Here is a 17,895-nt window from a genome sequence, read left to right as displayed (position 1 = left end):
GTTTAAAACTTATTATTTGAAGCGAACTTTCTCTCAAGCAATAAAGACTACAATTACAAGAAGCTGCACTATCTTCGACTAAATTCTGGAAAAATTACATCATCAGAGTGCTATCGAGAATATCAACGAAGCAGGAGAGGAAACATGAGAGCAATATGGAAGCACGTGCTGCTTAATTGTGCAAGCTTTAAAAATTTTCCACTGGCTGGTTGAGGCTGAAAAATATGTATAGAGCAAATACATTGTAGAGAAAAGTTAATTACCACTTGACAGCAGTAGAAAAGAACTTCGGTCTACCAGATTTAATGAATGGGCTGCACAAGGCACATATATGGCAAACTTATTTTCTTCTAAAATCTTTGCTGCATATCTTTATAACGCTTAACATGAACCAGCAGCGCATTGTCATAAGACTGACCCTATATTTTGTAAAATTAAGTTTGCAAAGTTCACGTAAGTACTGCAATACCTGGTTTGCCATTTCATCAGTCATTTGACTTTTTTGGTTCCAAAAGGTTAAAAGCATTCAATAGGCTGCCCATTTTTTAAGTATCGAGTTCAACTCTTATCTGATCTATATGTGATAGATCTGGCGTCGAGTCAACTGACAAGCTAAAATAACAAGAAGAATTTACTTCATCAACAACGAATGTGTAGACCTTCTGAACCATTGGTTCAATGGGTTCTTCATAGGCGGTTTGGACAAGTATGAAGGATTTCCTTTTCCAAAATTTCCATATTTATAAATATGCCCTGCTAAACTGGATCAAACTGACTTATGAGCTAATGTAGCCCTAAAAAATTCCCATTCTGCAGTGAACCAAATTTCATCTGTTCTGTGAAAAGCCAGGCTACGTTCAGCTAACATTACAAATAACAACTATTGCATGCTCCAAGACATGTTCCCAGTAATCGCACTCTTCTTTTAATTTCTTTTCCAACTCTTGTTGCAAGCCTAAACCTTGTCTGTAAGTTAAGTATGTTAACATAGAGTTTCGGTGAGTAGTGCTTCTTTAATGATGATCAATTACAATAGTATTTCGCCAGTCACTGAACCCTTCTCTTTCAACAAAACACGAGGAAAATTTAGGGACAAAGAGTCGACAGTGAATACAACAACCATTCTCTCTTGTATTACTCACCATTGGCTTTTACCCCAAAGAAAAGTTTTTTGCAAACAGTATTTCATTAGTTTGCTACTATTGAAAGTCCAGCAAGATTTAACAAATGACCCATTGTGGTGTTAACAGTCAGTGGGTCCACAAACAATCGAATAAGCCACATCAGCAGCAGAGAAATCGAGCCACAACCCTGGATCTTTTGCTTTAGTTTCTTCATCTTTTTTAGACTGAAGCATTTTACCATAGTTCAGCAATTTTCATTTTCAGAAATTATTTCAACTTCAAACTGTCTTGTGGAGAAACTTGCATCAACATTAACACTAGAGATATCTGGAGAATTTACAAGCAAAGTAAGATCAGTTGTGAAAGTTGTTCCAGTTGAGCAAGCCTGTGACACCTCAACGTCATCATAATGTTCTGACCTTCAAGTGGACAAAGTGGTACTTGTAGATGTGGAGCTTGGTTCAACTTTAATCATGTCAGAGTCAGATACAGTACAAGTGACTTCTCATGGCAGAGATGGGTTTTGATTTGGAAGATCTTGTTGTGTAAGTTCAGTGAACAAATAGTAGTCTGCTATCTAGTCTTGGCCACTAAATCCAAAGCCTTTTGTTGGTTCTTTTCTGCCAGTTTTTCTTTTTTGTGCACCACTTAAATGAACTTGTTTCATCTTGCAGTCTGAAATATATACAGAGAAAAAAACACAAAATAATACGGATCATATATAGTTATAATGATAAGAAAAACACTGAAATTTATAAAGAAAAACATTCGTAAGACAGTCAAACATACTAAACTCTAGGTCTACATTTAGACAAAGACTGTCAGAAAGTTATCCTCGGGTCCAGATCCATCAGCACATAAACATGAATTCATAAATACTTTTATTGACTTGCTGTATTCTGATAACCATTCATGACTGGCCTCAATCCATTTTAGAAAAATTAATTTTCAGTCATTGCAAAAGTTTCATTAAGGTTGTTGTTATGGTAGCTGATTGCAGAAGCAATGACAATGGTAATATGTAAATCCATTGTGAGCCAAAAAGTATTCCAAAACAATTTGTGATCCACAACACATTCTGTAGTAGCCTATATACACAGTAATCATTCTGTAATAGTACACATATATAACATATAATCAGTTGTAAACTGTATTGCACATTGAATTATTAAATACTGGGTTAGGCCTGGGCTAGAGTACCTTAATCCTAATATCTGAAGAATGAGTTGTAACCTCAACTTTTCTTTTGAGCTCAGATTTGACCTGGGACTTTAGATGAGCCAACAAACCATACATCAACGAAATAGGCATATGTCTGAAACTTTACTTACATGCCTGGATGCGAGGCAAATTCAAAACGACAGCCTTACACTGGGATTAGTCCACTTCATTATTCCAGGCTACAGTAGCGTTTCCAGTGTACTTACACTAAACTTGTTACAGTATTTAGGCTTAACGTTATTGTCACTCAGTTCTCAGATGACATTAACGTCAGGCCTAATGCTAATACAGGGTGGCCCGTAAGTCCCTACCCATCCATATGTTATTATGTTATATTCAATTACGCATGTATTATATATTCGTTTCTTTTTTTCACAGAAATATGGCCGATGTAACCCATTTATACTTGAAAATATCTCACAGAACATGGCGTCGCATATTATGCAGCGAGATACACTGGATACATAAGATATATGGATGGGTAGGGACTTATGGGCCACCCTGTACATTGCAACTGAGGCCACTAACGTTAAGCCTAGTACTTAGTACTAACCTTGCTCACATGAAGTTGTTTAGTTTATGCACATTTTCAATCCTAAATTGATTTTCTTGATTTTGCAGTTTACATTATCTTCGTATGACCACGGTGCCACAGTACTGTACTACTACTAGTCGTATGGTATAAACATAGCAATGTTAAGAACCTTGTTATCGAACATGTCGAAGTCTTACGTAATTTGACCTAAAGGTCGAATTATCGCCTTCAGACTGCTCCGATCATTCAATTGTTTTCCCAGCTTTTCAAATGTAATACAACACATAGTGAACTGAATTTATAGTCACAAAATAGTTGAATTACACCTGAAAGTTTCTCTTCGTTGTATTTGTGTTTCTGTCTCGGATTGTTCGTTCGTCTCATAAAAAAAATATCACCAGAAGGCACCCTTGTACGTATCTCCTTAGTAAATCTCAGCTTCAGATCTGCTTATATTATTACATAATTAGAAGGGTATGCATACATGCCCAAATGCTCTTATAGGTTACATGTAATATATGAACGGTGGCATTGCTACAGTAGCATTCCTTTCTAAAATTTTTCTTGGTATGATAAATTGCAAACAATGTACTCACAAACAAAGGTTTTTTAACAGCAAGCTATTTGAAGCCAAAAACGTAACGGCTCAGAAAACTTCAGTGAAAAACACACTTATAAAAATATTACAAAACACACAAATAAAGCAATACTAACGCAAATAAAACTAAAACAAACAAGACAATAACCCAAATATAAGGCACGAAAACAAAGCCGAAAAAAAACATTAAACTAGCCACGTCTCTGTACACATGTTACCATTTCGTTTGACTTATATTTCTGTGGTATTCTTGTTTTGTTTCTGCAGATGTGACTCATTAAAGCAGTAAAGATAAAACAGTTCCACTGCCGAAAATTTCTTATATATAGCCACAGCAGAAGGAATGATTGAGAAAAATATTTCATCTGCAAGGTTAGACATCATAACATATGATCATCTTTTACCTGAAGTTGTATCAACATTTGAACGACTCTTTACAGTAATCTTTCGCAAATCAATTACTTCTTACTTCAGATATATAGTTTAGTAGATTCTCGAAACTTTAGTCACTAACCGAGCCAAAGAAAACTTTTTTAACAATGCAGAGTAAAGTCAAGCACGGTAGGTAAGAGCAATTACAAAAAAAAAATCAACCAAAGTTAAGTGTGGAAGTGAAAGAGGTAAGGGCATTATAACTAAGGGGAAATCTCTGTGGTTCTCCCTTCTATTGGGGCCCGGCATGGCCAAGCGCATAAGGCGCGCGACTCGTAATCCGAGGGTCGAGGGTTCGCGCCCGCGTCGCGCTAAAAATGCTCGCCCTCCCAGCCGTGGGGGCGTTATAATGTTACGGTCAATCCCACTTTTCGTTGGTAAAAGAGTAGCCCAAGAGTTGGAGGTGGGTGGTGATGACTAGCTGCCTTCCTTCTAGTCTTACACTGCTAAATTAGGGACGGCTAGCACAGATAGCCCTCGAGTAGCTTTGTGCGAAATTCCAAAACAAACAAACAAACCCTTCCATTGGTGCCCTAATCACGTGCGTATTTTGCTTAATGGTTAATCCAGGGCTGCTTTAGTTGATTGTTAAGCCTTTATAGTATGTGATTTTACGTATGAATGATGATAATAGTAATATTTAGAGGAAGCTAAACTTGCAAGTTTGTTGCGTGGATTCAATTCATTTTTTGCAGAAAATTTCCTTTATACTTTGTTTTAAATTTTTAATTTGAAGTTCTTCTGTGATATAGTTGATTCTTTGGTCTGGTTGTTGTTTTGTATTAAGCACAAAGCTACACAATGGGCTATCTGTGCTCTGCCATCATGGGTATCGACACCCAGTTTTTAGTGTTGCAATTCCGCAGACATACTGCTGAGCCACTGGGGAGATTTTTGATCTGGAGGTATACTTTTATTTTTAGGAAGGTTGGTGTCAATTATTTTAATCTGCAAGTTTTGTAAACGTTAAATTTCGCTTCGTATTTTTAAATTTCATCATATTTTTTTTGTAATGAAGTACATTTCTTATTTTCTATTTCGCCATAACAGAAACAGATTCTTTCGATAAGGCTTACGTTGGTTAGTGGTAACTTTAGGCTTAGCTGGCCTTTTGTTTTTTAAGATACGTCAAACTGAAGTTAAGCTGTAAATTTGATTTTAAAAGATTTAATATAAATATATGCTCAGTTCTCTCTTTGGCGAAATAAATTATTTTCGTTATCTTTTACAATACTCACAATAATATATCAATTATTAGGCCTATATTAATCGTAAGGCCTTCCACGACGATTAACTTCCCTTTTTACTTTTCTTTGGCCTACTTCCGTTTCGTAACATCTCGTCTGCTAATATTTGTCTGTTTTTCTACTTCTACTATTCCAATCACACTATTTATTTATCTTTAGCGCAGATAGTCTAGTTGCTTTGTGCTATGAAACATCAAACCAAATTATTTATCTTTATTACACCTAATCGTCTGTCTTCTGTACTCTACACGCGACACTCGATAATCTCTGCATCAATGAGTTATAAACAATGCGTACGACCCCTATCGAGTTTCGTAATTAAATTTGTCATAATGTTTACTTTAAATTAATTGATTGTGACTCTCATGTTACAAATAAAGCTAAACAATTATTAAGTATTTATTCTTAAAATATATTGTACAACTTATTTGATAAACATATAATCTTATGTAATTATATACATATATGACTTATCCTACGTTACGTGCCCCGGCATTGTCAGGTGGTAAGGGCACTCGACTCGTAATCTGAGAGTCACGGGTGCGAATCCACATTTAACTAAACATGTTCGCCCTTTCATTCTTAGGGCGTTATTATGGTCAATCCCATTATTCGTTTGAAAGAGTACCCCAGGAGTTGCTTTTCCTCTTGTCTTACTCTGCTAAATCAGGGACAGCTGGCGTAGATCGTTTTCGTATGGCTTTGTGCAATATTCAAAATAAAGAAACAAACCTACTTAACGTAATTACAACTTCATAAATAGAGTATCATATTATCCAGTGTTTGTTATGTTATTAAAGGCAATATTACCTACTTTCATTCACATCATTCTTGGGTTTGTATGCAACTACTTGAGCATCTGCATGATATAAGGTTCTACTCATATATCATTTGGAAAGTATTTGACATATTATTTGTTACTGGGGTCCTTATCTTCACTTCTAGTGTTTTTAACTGAGACGTCCCTTGTCATTATTACTTCATCAACTAACACAACACTAACATGCTCTGACTCTGAGGTTTCTCTTTATTTACCCGTTCCTTTTCAATTTTTGTTTTCGTTTTTGAATTTCGCACAAAGCTATTCGAGGGCTATCTGTGCTAGCCGTCCCTAATTTAGCAGTGTAAGACTAGAGGGAAGGCAGCTAGTCATCACCACCCACCACCAACTCTTGGGCTACTCTTTTACCATCACATTGACCGTCACATTATAACGCTTCTACGGCTGAAAGGGCGAACATGTTTGGCGCGACGGGGATGCGAACCCGCGACCCTCAGATTACGAGTCGCACGACTTAACACGCTTGGCCATGCCGGGCGTTCCTCGTCAAAAGGTAATTCAGTCTCACTTGAGTTACCGGTTTTTATTTTGTAACAGATTTACTATTGTACATTTAGTGTAGTACCTTCGCTTCTTTCAATGTAATTTTATTTTTTCTTATGACGTTTACTGTGGGCTGTGTAATTCACAAGTCCTGCCTGTTCTCGAAATTAATAGAAGATTCTCGATCGTAAGAATCAACAAAGTACTAGGTGTGTATGTAATGCTACTGATTGACAATACGTTTGCCAAGCGACCTTCGGTGTATAATCTAGTTTCGCATGGTTTATATAAAAGCAGCGCGCCAAGAGAGAAGATTAATATTGTTATTGGGCATCTACAGTCAATGTGCTACAGGCCTAGGAAACTATAATTGTGATTAATGCCTATTAATCGAAAAAATTATAGAATTTAACCACCAACATTTGAAAATTTCAAACATTACATATTGTTTAACTCAGCAACACTTTAGCTTCAGACACAATAAGCTTGGACTCATCAGTTAACCAATCCATCTACAGGTCTAAAGAAGTAGGGTAAAATAAAATACATAACGAACAAAAGAGAATCCAAAACCCTTGCGTTGAGAATTACAAGTGGCAATTTTTCATGGAAGAAACCATAGTAACAAAGAGACTCACGCCACTGGCAAGAGAGTGAGAATACAGTTTTACATCTTTAAGAACGCTGTTTCATATGGTGTTTCTAATCCAGTTTGTACCTAATGTTTTTCAAAAGAATAATGCAAGAATATCTTATCTTAATCAATTGAAAATTAATCAGTGGATAAAATTGTCAATGTAGATGAAATCATAGCAAGTATAAACACGTGTAGTTCAATGTTTTACTTCTTGTGATTGGTATATTTTCAGTCATACAGATTGAAATATTTGTGAAAAACAAACAATTTTATTAGATATTTTATTAATTTTTTTTTCATGAGAAGGATGACAGATTTAAGCTTAAAATGCTTGATGTAAGCGTAATAAGGGGAGGCATTGCCACTCGCGTGGCTGAACCTTGTAATTTGTGCTGCAACTGTTAAATTTCGTGTGAAGTGGTTTTCATAAGTAAAGCACGGGTGTGTCGTGTGTATAGAATACAGGAGTTCTGGAAGTAGTTGGGCTACCAGTCCCTAAGTTTCTGATTATTAGTGTTTCGCTCACTTTTCCATAATAATTTATGAAACTGTACATAAATAAAATTACAGCTTTTGAAAACTAACTTCCCTTTTAATCTGTTTCGTGGTTATTTAAAACAGTTTTTGTCTAAAGACATCAAATTTCAATTTATTTATTTGCTTGTTAGTATTTTTTCTGAAATCACAAACATGGCTCTAATTTATTTCAGAAACCTTCATTAAGACTCATTTCTTACCAAAGAGTGTATTTACTGTACATTGCTCGATATCAATACACAATCTATGTTCAAATGTTATTTTCCCAGTGGCTAAGCGGAAAGTCTGGGGGCTTATAACTTTCAAAATCGGATTTTGATACTTGTGGTAGGCAGAACGCAGATAGCCTGTTGTGTTGTTTTGTACTTACCAACCAACCAAACAAAGAAGAGTTATTTTATTTTTCATAATCTATAATTAATGCTTATTTATAATTGAAAAAGTATGTAAATATAACGTTATACAAAATCTAACCACTATGTAGCGCAGAGGTCTTTTGTAGACCATAGTTCATTGTTTGATACCGAAAAAATAAGGATTTTCAATAGGAAATTTACAGCTTTCGGTTATCACAGTTTAGATAACTTTAGTGTAAATGGTGAGTTTAAATGTTTTATTTTCTGGTTGCCAAACATTCTTGGTTGTTTAGGATGTTCTTTTTTTGCAAAAGACAAAATGTAATATGCCAAGTGACCTAGCCAACTCAATGTAATTCAGAACCAGGTTATTCATACTCTCAGAAAGAGAATTTATATTTTTGCTATACTTTGTTGGCCCAAGTATGATGCATGCAGAAATAAACATAACCTCAACCATTAAAGCATAAACATTAGCATAAAGGTACGTTTGTAATCAAATGGACAGTTGATCCGAAATAGAATCATGAGTTAGATGTTAGAATAGAACTTTTTTTAGAATTCAGTTTACCCAATACTATATTCTCCTATGTTGTATGGTCTTACTCTTTCAGTACCATAGTGAACCATGTAATACTAACAACAAAGCTGAGTTCGAAGCTACATTATCGACAAAAGTTTTATTGTTGCATTAGAAACATATTAAATCTTCTGGAATTAGACTGCAGTCTGAAGCACTGGACATAATATATAACGTTTTGGAACAGTATGGGATCTCTTGGTCCATCCTGGCTCTTACATCCTCTAATTCAAACTATAAATGTTAATGAATTAATTTTTAGAAGTCTTAAAGCCAACACTTATTCATATACTTATCAAGCTTTCTGTTAAACTTGTTTAAATTTTCTGCTCCATAACATCCAAAGAAAACTCACTTCAAAGGCTAACTATCTTGTAAGAAAAATAAAGTTATCTTAGCTGAAGGTGACTTCTACTCTGCCAGTGTCCATTAAGTAACTTGAAACCAGGACTGGAAAGGCCAACTTCAGTTTACTGATGGTGTTTTTTGAACTTACCTGTTAGTCTTTCTGGTGAGTTATGATTATTACAGTCATGCTACAGAAAGTCCTTTACAACTTTGAATTACTGTATTGTTGATGTTGTAGACTAGATGTAAACATTGGTCTTATGCTATTTATGTTGTTTTTAAACTTTGTTTTGTTTTACCTTGATTTCCTTTTATGAATTTTACTAAATTTACTTTTACCTTTTTACTGGATGTTTGGTACAGATAACCTAGCTGCTTTGTGCCATAAAACATTAAATCAACGAACCAACCTGCCAGTGTTTATACTAGAGTCCTCTAGCCCTACTATTCTCACTGTTAATTATGCACAATTATGATGCATCAACATCATCAATTCCCTTTACAATCTTTAACATCTCAATCATATCACACCCCTCCTCCAATTCTTTTTATTCCAAGAGAAAGCAGTACAAGAGATTTCAGCCACTCCTCATATGACAACTCCTCCATCCTAAGCACCATTCTAGTAACCCAACTTTGAACCCTTCAAACAATTCAAAGCCCTTCCTAAGATAAGGATACCAAGACTGAACACAATACTCCAATATGATGACAACATATGAACCATACAATAAAATTATAACTGCTTTAGACTCGTATTGAAAATCTCTTTAGATATAACATAAAATTTATTTGTCCTACCACCAGCAATAACACAATGCTTGGATAGCTTATGAGACTGATCAGCTATTACATCAAGATTCTTATTTTTCATGACACTGTTTATATTATTCCCATCCAAATTGTTATTCAAATCATAACTCACCAGCACTATTTTGCATTTATTGTAATTAAATCCCATCTGCCATTTATTTGCCCAATTCACTGAATGATATAAATCCTTCTGTAAATCAGTGGCATCCTATTCACAGGTAGTAACACTCTATGTCTTAATGTAATCTCCACATTTAAGTAATTTATTGACCATTCTTTCATCTGTGTCATGGATGCAAATCAAAAAGAGCAAAGGTTCTAAGACTTGAACCCTGAGGTACCTCATTTGTGACATTAATCTGGTTTGGTTGAACTGCATTTGTGACAATCCTTTCTTCCAGATCTCCTCTTACTCTCATTTACACAAGTAGTAACCTTTTGAAAAAATGTCAACAGATTTCTGAGGCAAGGTTTTCCATCAGTGAAATCATGTTAGTTATCTAATAAAATTCTTAGCTTGGTTAAATAAATTTTTGGAGTTTTTTTTTAATCAGATTCTCCAAAATGTGTTCCACAACTGATGTAAGACTAATGGGTCTTTAAGTATTGGGACAATTTTCATCACCTAATTTCCAATTTATTATGCTTCTCATTAATTTTATTTCTATAACTCTTTGTGAGCCAACATTATTTTTACTTGCTGCTTTCCTATTCTTTCTGTAAGGAAAATATTTACCTTGAACATTGACAGTTTTTTCTTTGAAGATTTTCCACATTTGCTTAGTGTCTCAGCATAACACAGCTGCCCAGTTAACAGATAATTCTTGTTGTTTCCCTTTAAAATTTGAAATCAAAATATTGTTATTTCTCATTTCAATATGCAGGAAAAAACATCAAACCTAATACAGCAGTGATCACTTGTACCCATGTGTTCCCCAGTTTTCTACCTGTATTTTCAAAGTTACAACAAATCTGACAGAGCATTTTCTAGTGGATTCCTTGACCAATTGGTAAAAAAAGCCATTATGAACAGTTGACAAAACCTTTCTCTCTCACAGGTTGACTGAAGCATTTCCCGTTTTGTATGCTTGAAATTAAAATCACTCATAATTGTGGCTTCACAAACAGCTGAAACCTTAATCTCATTGTGACTGTTTTAGTTATGTGAATATCCTTCGGTTGTTTGTAACGAATTCCCATTAAATGTCATTTCCCTTCATATACACTAATAGAAACTTCACTGGATATAATCTCATTGTTGTTATCTTTGATATCTTTAACTAAAACAGGATGTAACTTACATTGTACATGTAAATCCACCTCCCTTTTGTACTCTAATTATTAAAAAGACATAAACACTATATTTGAAGGAAATGTTTGTCACACATCATCTTTGTTTAACCGTATTTCAGTTATTCCCATTATATCAAAATCTTTCATTCCTACCAATGCTCTGAAGTTATCTATTTTATATCTTTTACTTCTGTTATTATGATAGTAAGAAATAAGTCTACCCTTATATTTACTTCTATACTAATTTCCTCAACTGAACTTTTCTCTACCTTTTATTTATTTTTCATTAGTTTATCGTGGACCTCACCACTATCTAGTCATGTTGTGTGTGTCACTAGTTACAATAAGTATGAAGTTAATGAATTTTAGTATTTAGGTGAGACTTTCCAGTTTTTGAAACACAGTAACCATAGAGGAAATAAATATGTGGCTTCTATCAACACTTTAACTCCTCTGCAAACTTGTGCACATTTTTACATTCAACTCGTACTCAGAAACTACATACGTCAAAATTTTAGGATTCTTCTATAGTAGATGTCTGTGATTTGTTAGTGATAAATTTGAAAATAACATGCAGCAAGCAGTCCACTTATTTTAAAATTAGATATTTAAAACAAGTTAAATGTACCTTCAAGAATTCTTTAGACTATGATGACTACAGTTGTATTTTAAATGTGACAGTTCTCTTCATGTTAAAAGTCCACTTAGGCTGATTAAATTATTTTAGAATCCGTTCCTCTGGTCTTACACTGCTAAATTAAAGACGGCTGGCGCAGCAGGTCCACGTGTTGCTTTGTGCGAAATTTAAAACAAACTAAATTAAGTGAACCAACCACAGAATACATTTAAAATGCATACAGATCTGGATATAAATGCTTATTTTTACAACAAAGTCACAAATTATATTCTAAACAACAAAGAACAATTTGAACCAATTTTTCTTAACAAGTGTATCTGAGGAAAATACAAGACACATCATAAACTATGAAGACACGATCCTAATGAAAGAAATATTCATACATGAACTTCTTGAAGCAATAAAAAACACAGAAACAAATCTCCGGTGAAGATGAGATACAAGCCATCTTCCCAAAAAGGGCACTCAAAATTGTTTGATCACCAAAAGCACTTTTTAACTTATCACTATCCTTAGAACACATACCAATTTCTTGGATGCATGTTAATATTCTAATGTTCCATAAGGTATGAAAGCCAGCAGATAAACCTAATGGCTACCGACCAATCAGCCTGATCAGCTGTGTAGGCAAAATTCTTGAGAGAATAGTCAGTAACAGACTCTCCACATTCTTGGAGATAACATGAAAGTTACCAGAAGAACAAAACGTATTCAGAAAATTTAGACAACAACTGACCACTTAGTGAGACTCACTGAAGAGATAGTCGACAGCTTTAACAAAACCAATGCACTGTCTCCTGCTTTCTTGACATTGAGAAAGCATTTGATACTGTATGGCACAATGGTCTACAGTTACATGTGAAGGAAATGTGACTACTGCGTGGAATTATTCGCTGGTTATCTACCTTTTTGAAAAATAGAAAATGTGGAGTAAATGTAGAGGGAACCTTTTCTGAGTACTTTACTCCAGAAGTTGGTGTACCTCAGGGAGGGGTGGTCAGCTCTATACTCTTCATCATGTATGTTAACAATTTGCCATTGAAGGATCCTAAGTATGGATTCTCCTCATAGTTTGCTGATGATGTGGCAGTATCGAAAAGTGCCACAGCACCAACAACAGCAGCCATAAACATACAACAACAACTAAACAGAATAAACGATTATTGTCGAAAATACAAAATAAAAATAAATACAGCAGAAACACAACTTGTCGTCTTTACATAGTTGACAACATACAAAAAAATACTTCAGCCTGAAGAATATGTGAATGGAACACTACTTCTGCCTACCACATTTGCAAGATTTCTAAGTCTTGCCTATGACATAAAACTAACCATGTAAACGAAATTAAAGTCTGGCGAAGAACCAACTATGCTTGGAGTCTTATTTGCATGGATAGTGGAGCATCAACAGACAATATACGAAAAATATACAAAACATGCATCAGACCAGTAAATGGCTGCAGCTCCAACATAGTAAGTGACAAAACAATTAAAATGAAGTTGCAAACAATTCAAAACACACTCCTCACAACAGCATATAGAGTTCCCAGAGAAGCAACATTCAAATTCATACACAAATATTTAAACATACCAACCATACCAAATAGACTCTTACGTCGTACAAAAAAGTATTTTGATAAAGATTGGATGAAAAATGAATTATTAAGCGAACCAGAGAGGTACCTCGTACATGATGGAGGTAGTCCTAAACACTTCTACCCGATCAACACATATTTTAAACACAAAAAAAATGAATGAAGAAAAAAGATAAAATAATAATATATATTGAAAAAAGGGCCACCATCAATCTAGACTTCTTACTGACAAGGCAAAATAATATCTGTATATGTATACCAGTACATGGACATTGATCTTAAAAGGGTCGGAGTAAATTCAGCCCACTCTGACTCTAAAGCAGGAACTAACACCAACCAACACTGCATGATCATATAAATAAAGAACAGCAGAAGAGGTCAAAGAGCACCTGACCCTCCAGAGTACGTATGATACCCAAAACCCAAGAGATAGAACAATACGAAGTGCTCTATTTATTCTCAAATTTTGCTTTCTCATTGACATGTTGATCCAACAGATAAAGATATCTTCCTAGATCAAAATTAAAGACTCATTTCTTTGAATTTTGCACAAGCTACATGAGAGTGGCTGCGCAAGTCATCCCTAAATTATTTGTCCGAAAGTGAAAGATATAGTCAGTGATAGATATTAGCTACTTAATACAATAAGCTGTTCAAGGCGTTGAGTTCAATACCTTCACGTTTAACTCTTGTTTGTGCGGGCATTGCGGTTATTAAAGCACCGAGTGTGATAAAAATAAATGTTTGTAAATGTAATTTCATCTCCACTATAACTTTATATCTATTTGCACTAAAATTTAAATGTTTTATGTAACTAAGGTTATAAAAGTTTCCTAATTTCTGTGTTGCTAAGAAACTAATTGATTGTTGATATTTTTAATATAAGCACGTGATTTTACAATGCTTAGAAGCAACAAAGATGTCAGACAAATAATGTATTATAGAAGTTTTTGATTAAATGCCTAAAGCTGGCAAAGTACAGAAACTAGAAGGTGAAAAATTTGTGGTAATGCCACAGAACCACAATTCAATTTGGAAACAGCTTTGATTTTAATTCAAAGTATACAAATTTAAAATGAGATGGAAAAAAATACTAAGATTACGTGTTTGTGTGTGTGTTTTCTTATAGCAAAGTCACAATGGGCTAACTGCTGAGCTCACCAAGGGCTAAAGATTATGCGATTTTTTATTGCAAAATATTATTGTTTGATAATGATACTTGTTAGATAATCACAATTATTGTTATGAAAATTCTTTAAAGAACTCGCCTGGCAGGTATATAACTTAAGAGCAAACATTTGGAATATTGTGTTCAGTGTTATTTTGAATTTCATGCAAAGCTACACAAGGGCAATCTGCGTTAGCCGTCCCTAATTTGGTAGTGTAAGGCAAATGGGAAGGTTGCTAGTCAACATCATTCACCGTCAACTATTGGACGACTCTTTTACCAACTAATAGTGCAATTAAGCGCTACATTATGAAGTTCCTATGGCTGAAATAGCTAGCATATTGGGTGTGATCGAGATTCAAGCCTGCTACCCTCCGCTTACGAGTCAAGTGCTTTAACCACCTGGCCTATTGTGATCAGTCTTTTCACCACTCCTCCAAAAAAACTATATTTACCAAAAAGTTTTACCTACTTCAAAGTCATCTTCATATTACTGAAGGAAGAAGAGTAATAACATTCACGAAAAGATGTTTTACACCTTACTAAATCACATGTTCATTGCAAATTTAATAATTTTTTATACCCTTATTTTAAAATAGACCAGAAAATAGAGAGAATGGTGTTTCTGATTTTAAATATTTCTTGGGGAGCATGCCTCTGGATCTTCCTTGAGATATTGTGCATAAAATATGGTGAAGAGTCACAAGCCAGCACTACATAGTACACTGACAGGATTATCTCCCTGATTCATCAGTATCACCCACTTAAACATACTGAAAACCTTGTCTGTTGATCTTTTCTAAAGAGATCTTAATATAACCTTTCCATCCCTGGAGTAATTTTAGTAGCTGTGGTGTGAACAATTTACAACAAATCAGTGTCATGACTCAGACAAAGCTCAGATAATATTTCAAGTGAAGACTATCGAGGACCAACTAGTGACTTGAATAGAAAGATAACTTCCTCGTTTTTACTTGATAATCAGTTTAGGTTGCATCACTCTGAACAGTCCTTCAAACATCACCATTCCTTCTTGTGTATGAAGACCAAAGTTGTACACCACTTTATAAGTATTTGGTGGATCAGAGCAAGATGTATTGATTGTCTTTTTCATGAAGTAGTTTGATCCTTCAGGCACTTGTCACCTTGTAATTCAGAAGTTACTTTTTGTTTCATAAATGTTTAACAGAATTTGAATTAATAACTTTTTCTCTAATTATGTTTTTTATGTAAATCACTAAGATTTTCTATACTTAATCTTTTGCCATAGAAAGGGATTTTAAGATTATAAAATTTATTTATTTCAATATAATTTCTTCAATAAAGAAATAAGATTTGATATAAAATTGCAGAATGACTTGCCAACATTATGGTTAAGAATGTAACTGAAATGAGTCTGAGGTAATTAACCACCTTAATACAAAAGTTTTCAATACCAAATAATTAGTAGTAAGCTGTATTTTAACAAAAATATTAATTATGGGCCATTGAAAAACAAACTTTATATTATGTATTATAAACATTCTCCCTGATTTTATTCCTCACTCATGTTTAAAATTAACTGTAACAAGTACATTTATGAAAAGTAATTTTTTACAGCATCCAATCAAGAGCAGTTTTCCTGATGAAGTCACTGGTGGTGTTTTATCAAAAGTGAAAAGAAAATTAGGCTTACTAGAAGTTTTCAAAATGGTAAGTGTATCTAAAGAATTTTAAAAAAAATGTACTTCAAACTAAAACATTTAGGCAACTGATTGTGATCCACATACATATTCCATTATCAATTTAATTATCTTCTATTAAACCTGTATGTGTGCTTGGTCATTCTGACCAGTTTTGTAATCTCCATGTAAACATGAAATTACATAAACCACTGAAATATTCTAAATATACAAAGTGTATTATCATGAGTTTTGGCAAATGTTTATCTAAATGTTACATTCCTTTTGCAAACTGAAATTATATTTCAAGTAAATTGCTTTCATAAAACATTTATCCATTAATTTATGAATTCTCTGTCAAGTAATTCTGTGTAAAGTGTGATTTGTTATGCTAAGAATAAAATTACTTGTGTTCACCTAATGGTTTTTATGTTTAATTTACATTACTCATTATGCCTTCGAAATTAATATCATTTTTTTTATTTTTCATAGAACTTTAAACTTGCTCTCTTATCTTCTCTACCATAACACCAACTGTAATGAAAGTAGTGAAACAAATGTTGGAAGTACATAATAATTGTAGATTGTGAAAATGCAATAACAATTTTTATTTTTGCACAGCCTCAGTTTTCTAAACATTTCCAATTTGGCTGCTTTTACTTTACAATGTCTTTCTGACCCTGTCTAATGACATAACTGTAAAATATACACAGTAGTAAAAGTGATCCAACCGACTGAAATACGAAGTGAACAAGGGCACTGAACATTTTGGAGCTATTATGAGGCAGATTGATTTTTTGTTCAAAACTGGACTGTTTGTCTCTTTATCTAAGTTTCTCTCAGGACCTTGGCCTTGAACATGCTGTATGCTGTTCAACATCTGATACTTCAGCCCTGAACAGGGTCTTTCCACACTTCTCCAGTTCAGAGTCTGTACACTGGGTTCCACTGGCTCTACTTTTTGGGAATATAGTCTGCCATTCTTGTTTTTGGTCTTCATATTTAGGTGTAGCTGACTGAGTTCAGTATGTCATAGATTGACATTGCTGTCTCCACTGATCAGCCCACCAAACGATGTTTTATTACCACCTCTGCCTGTTACCTTTCTCTGAGTCATCTGAGGAAGGTTGAAACTTCCAATTGGTTGTATTATTTTCATTGCCAAACATATTTTGAACCATACTTCTATTCCCTAGTATGCAGTTGGTTTAAAATCAGTTTGTTACTTTAGTTTTACTTTTTCCCTTCTCTCTTTGTTCTGATTTATCTGTTTTTGGTATTTCCTTAGTTTGGTGTTCATATCCCTTCATTTTATATCTAGGTGCTTTGTCTTGTCTATTGTTTTTTATAGTTCTGTCTTTTGAGATTGCTCCTAACCCTTTGGAATCCAGGGTTTAGACTTCAGAGGTTATTCTTCTTTGGAACCAGTCCCAGTCTTGGTCCTGTCAGTGCTTTCCTCTCTCACTTCATCTCCCAGTTTACTTTCTTCTCCAACAACCTGGGGCTTTGAATGTCCTATCTCATAATTTCAATCTTCTTTTTTCATACTTTACCTTTCTTATTGTTCTATTTTCTATCCACTTCTCACTGATCTTCTGTATCTTCATTATTAACAGAAGGAATTATAGAATCTGTCTCCCACTCTAGTATGGATTTTTATTCTAGTCTTTTTGTTGTCCCCATAAAGTTGGTTTTTTATATTGTTCCCTCAGTGTGGATTCCTGTACGTGGTGAGGGGACCTCCCAGGTAAGGTTCTGTTCTGTCTGGTTACCTTCTCTGGGATGTA

General features: G+C 34.3%; 1 long non-coding RNA gene across 11 annotated transcripts in view; it reads left to right on the top strand.

Moving 5' to 3' along the window:
• The window catches only part of LOC143242904 (uncharacterized), a 176,851-nt gene that overhangs the window by 144,584 nt on the left and 14,372 nt on the right, over nt 1-17,895 (top strand). For 7 of the 11 annotated variants that reach the window (XR_013023394.1, XR_013023390.1, XR_013023392.1 and 4 more), the window contains one exon: nt 16,047-16,139. The exons of 2 other annotated variants lie outside the window; for them this stretch is intronic. This is a non-coding gene — a long non-coding RNA (uncharacterized LOC143242904). Of the gene's footprint in view, nt 1-7,909; nt 8,254-8,277; nt 9,103-16,046; nt 16,140-17,895 lie in introns of those variants that run through there. 2 more of the 11 variants (XR_013023396.1, XR_013023399.1) reach the window with 2 other exon arrangements.

This window comes from Tachypleus tridentatus, unplaced genomic scaffold (assembly GCF_004210375.1).
Source record: "Tachypleus tridentatus isolate NWPU-2018 unplaced genomic scaffold, ASM421037v1 Hic_cluster_2, whole genome shotgun sequence".
NCBI classification, from domain to species: domain Eukaryota; kingdom Metazoa; phylum Arthropoda; class Merostomata; order Xiphosura; family Limulidae; genus Tachypleus; species Tachypleus tridentatus.
This window is presented reverse-complemented; position numbering and strand designations above follow the sequence as displayed.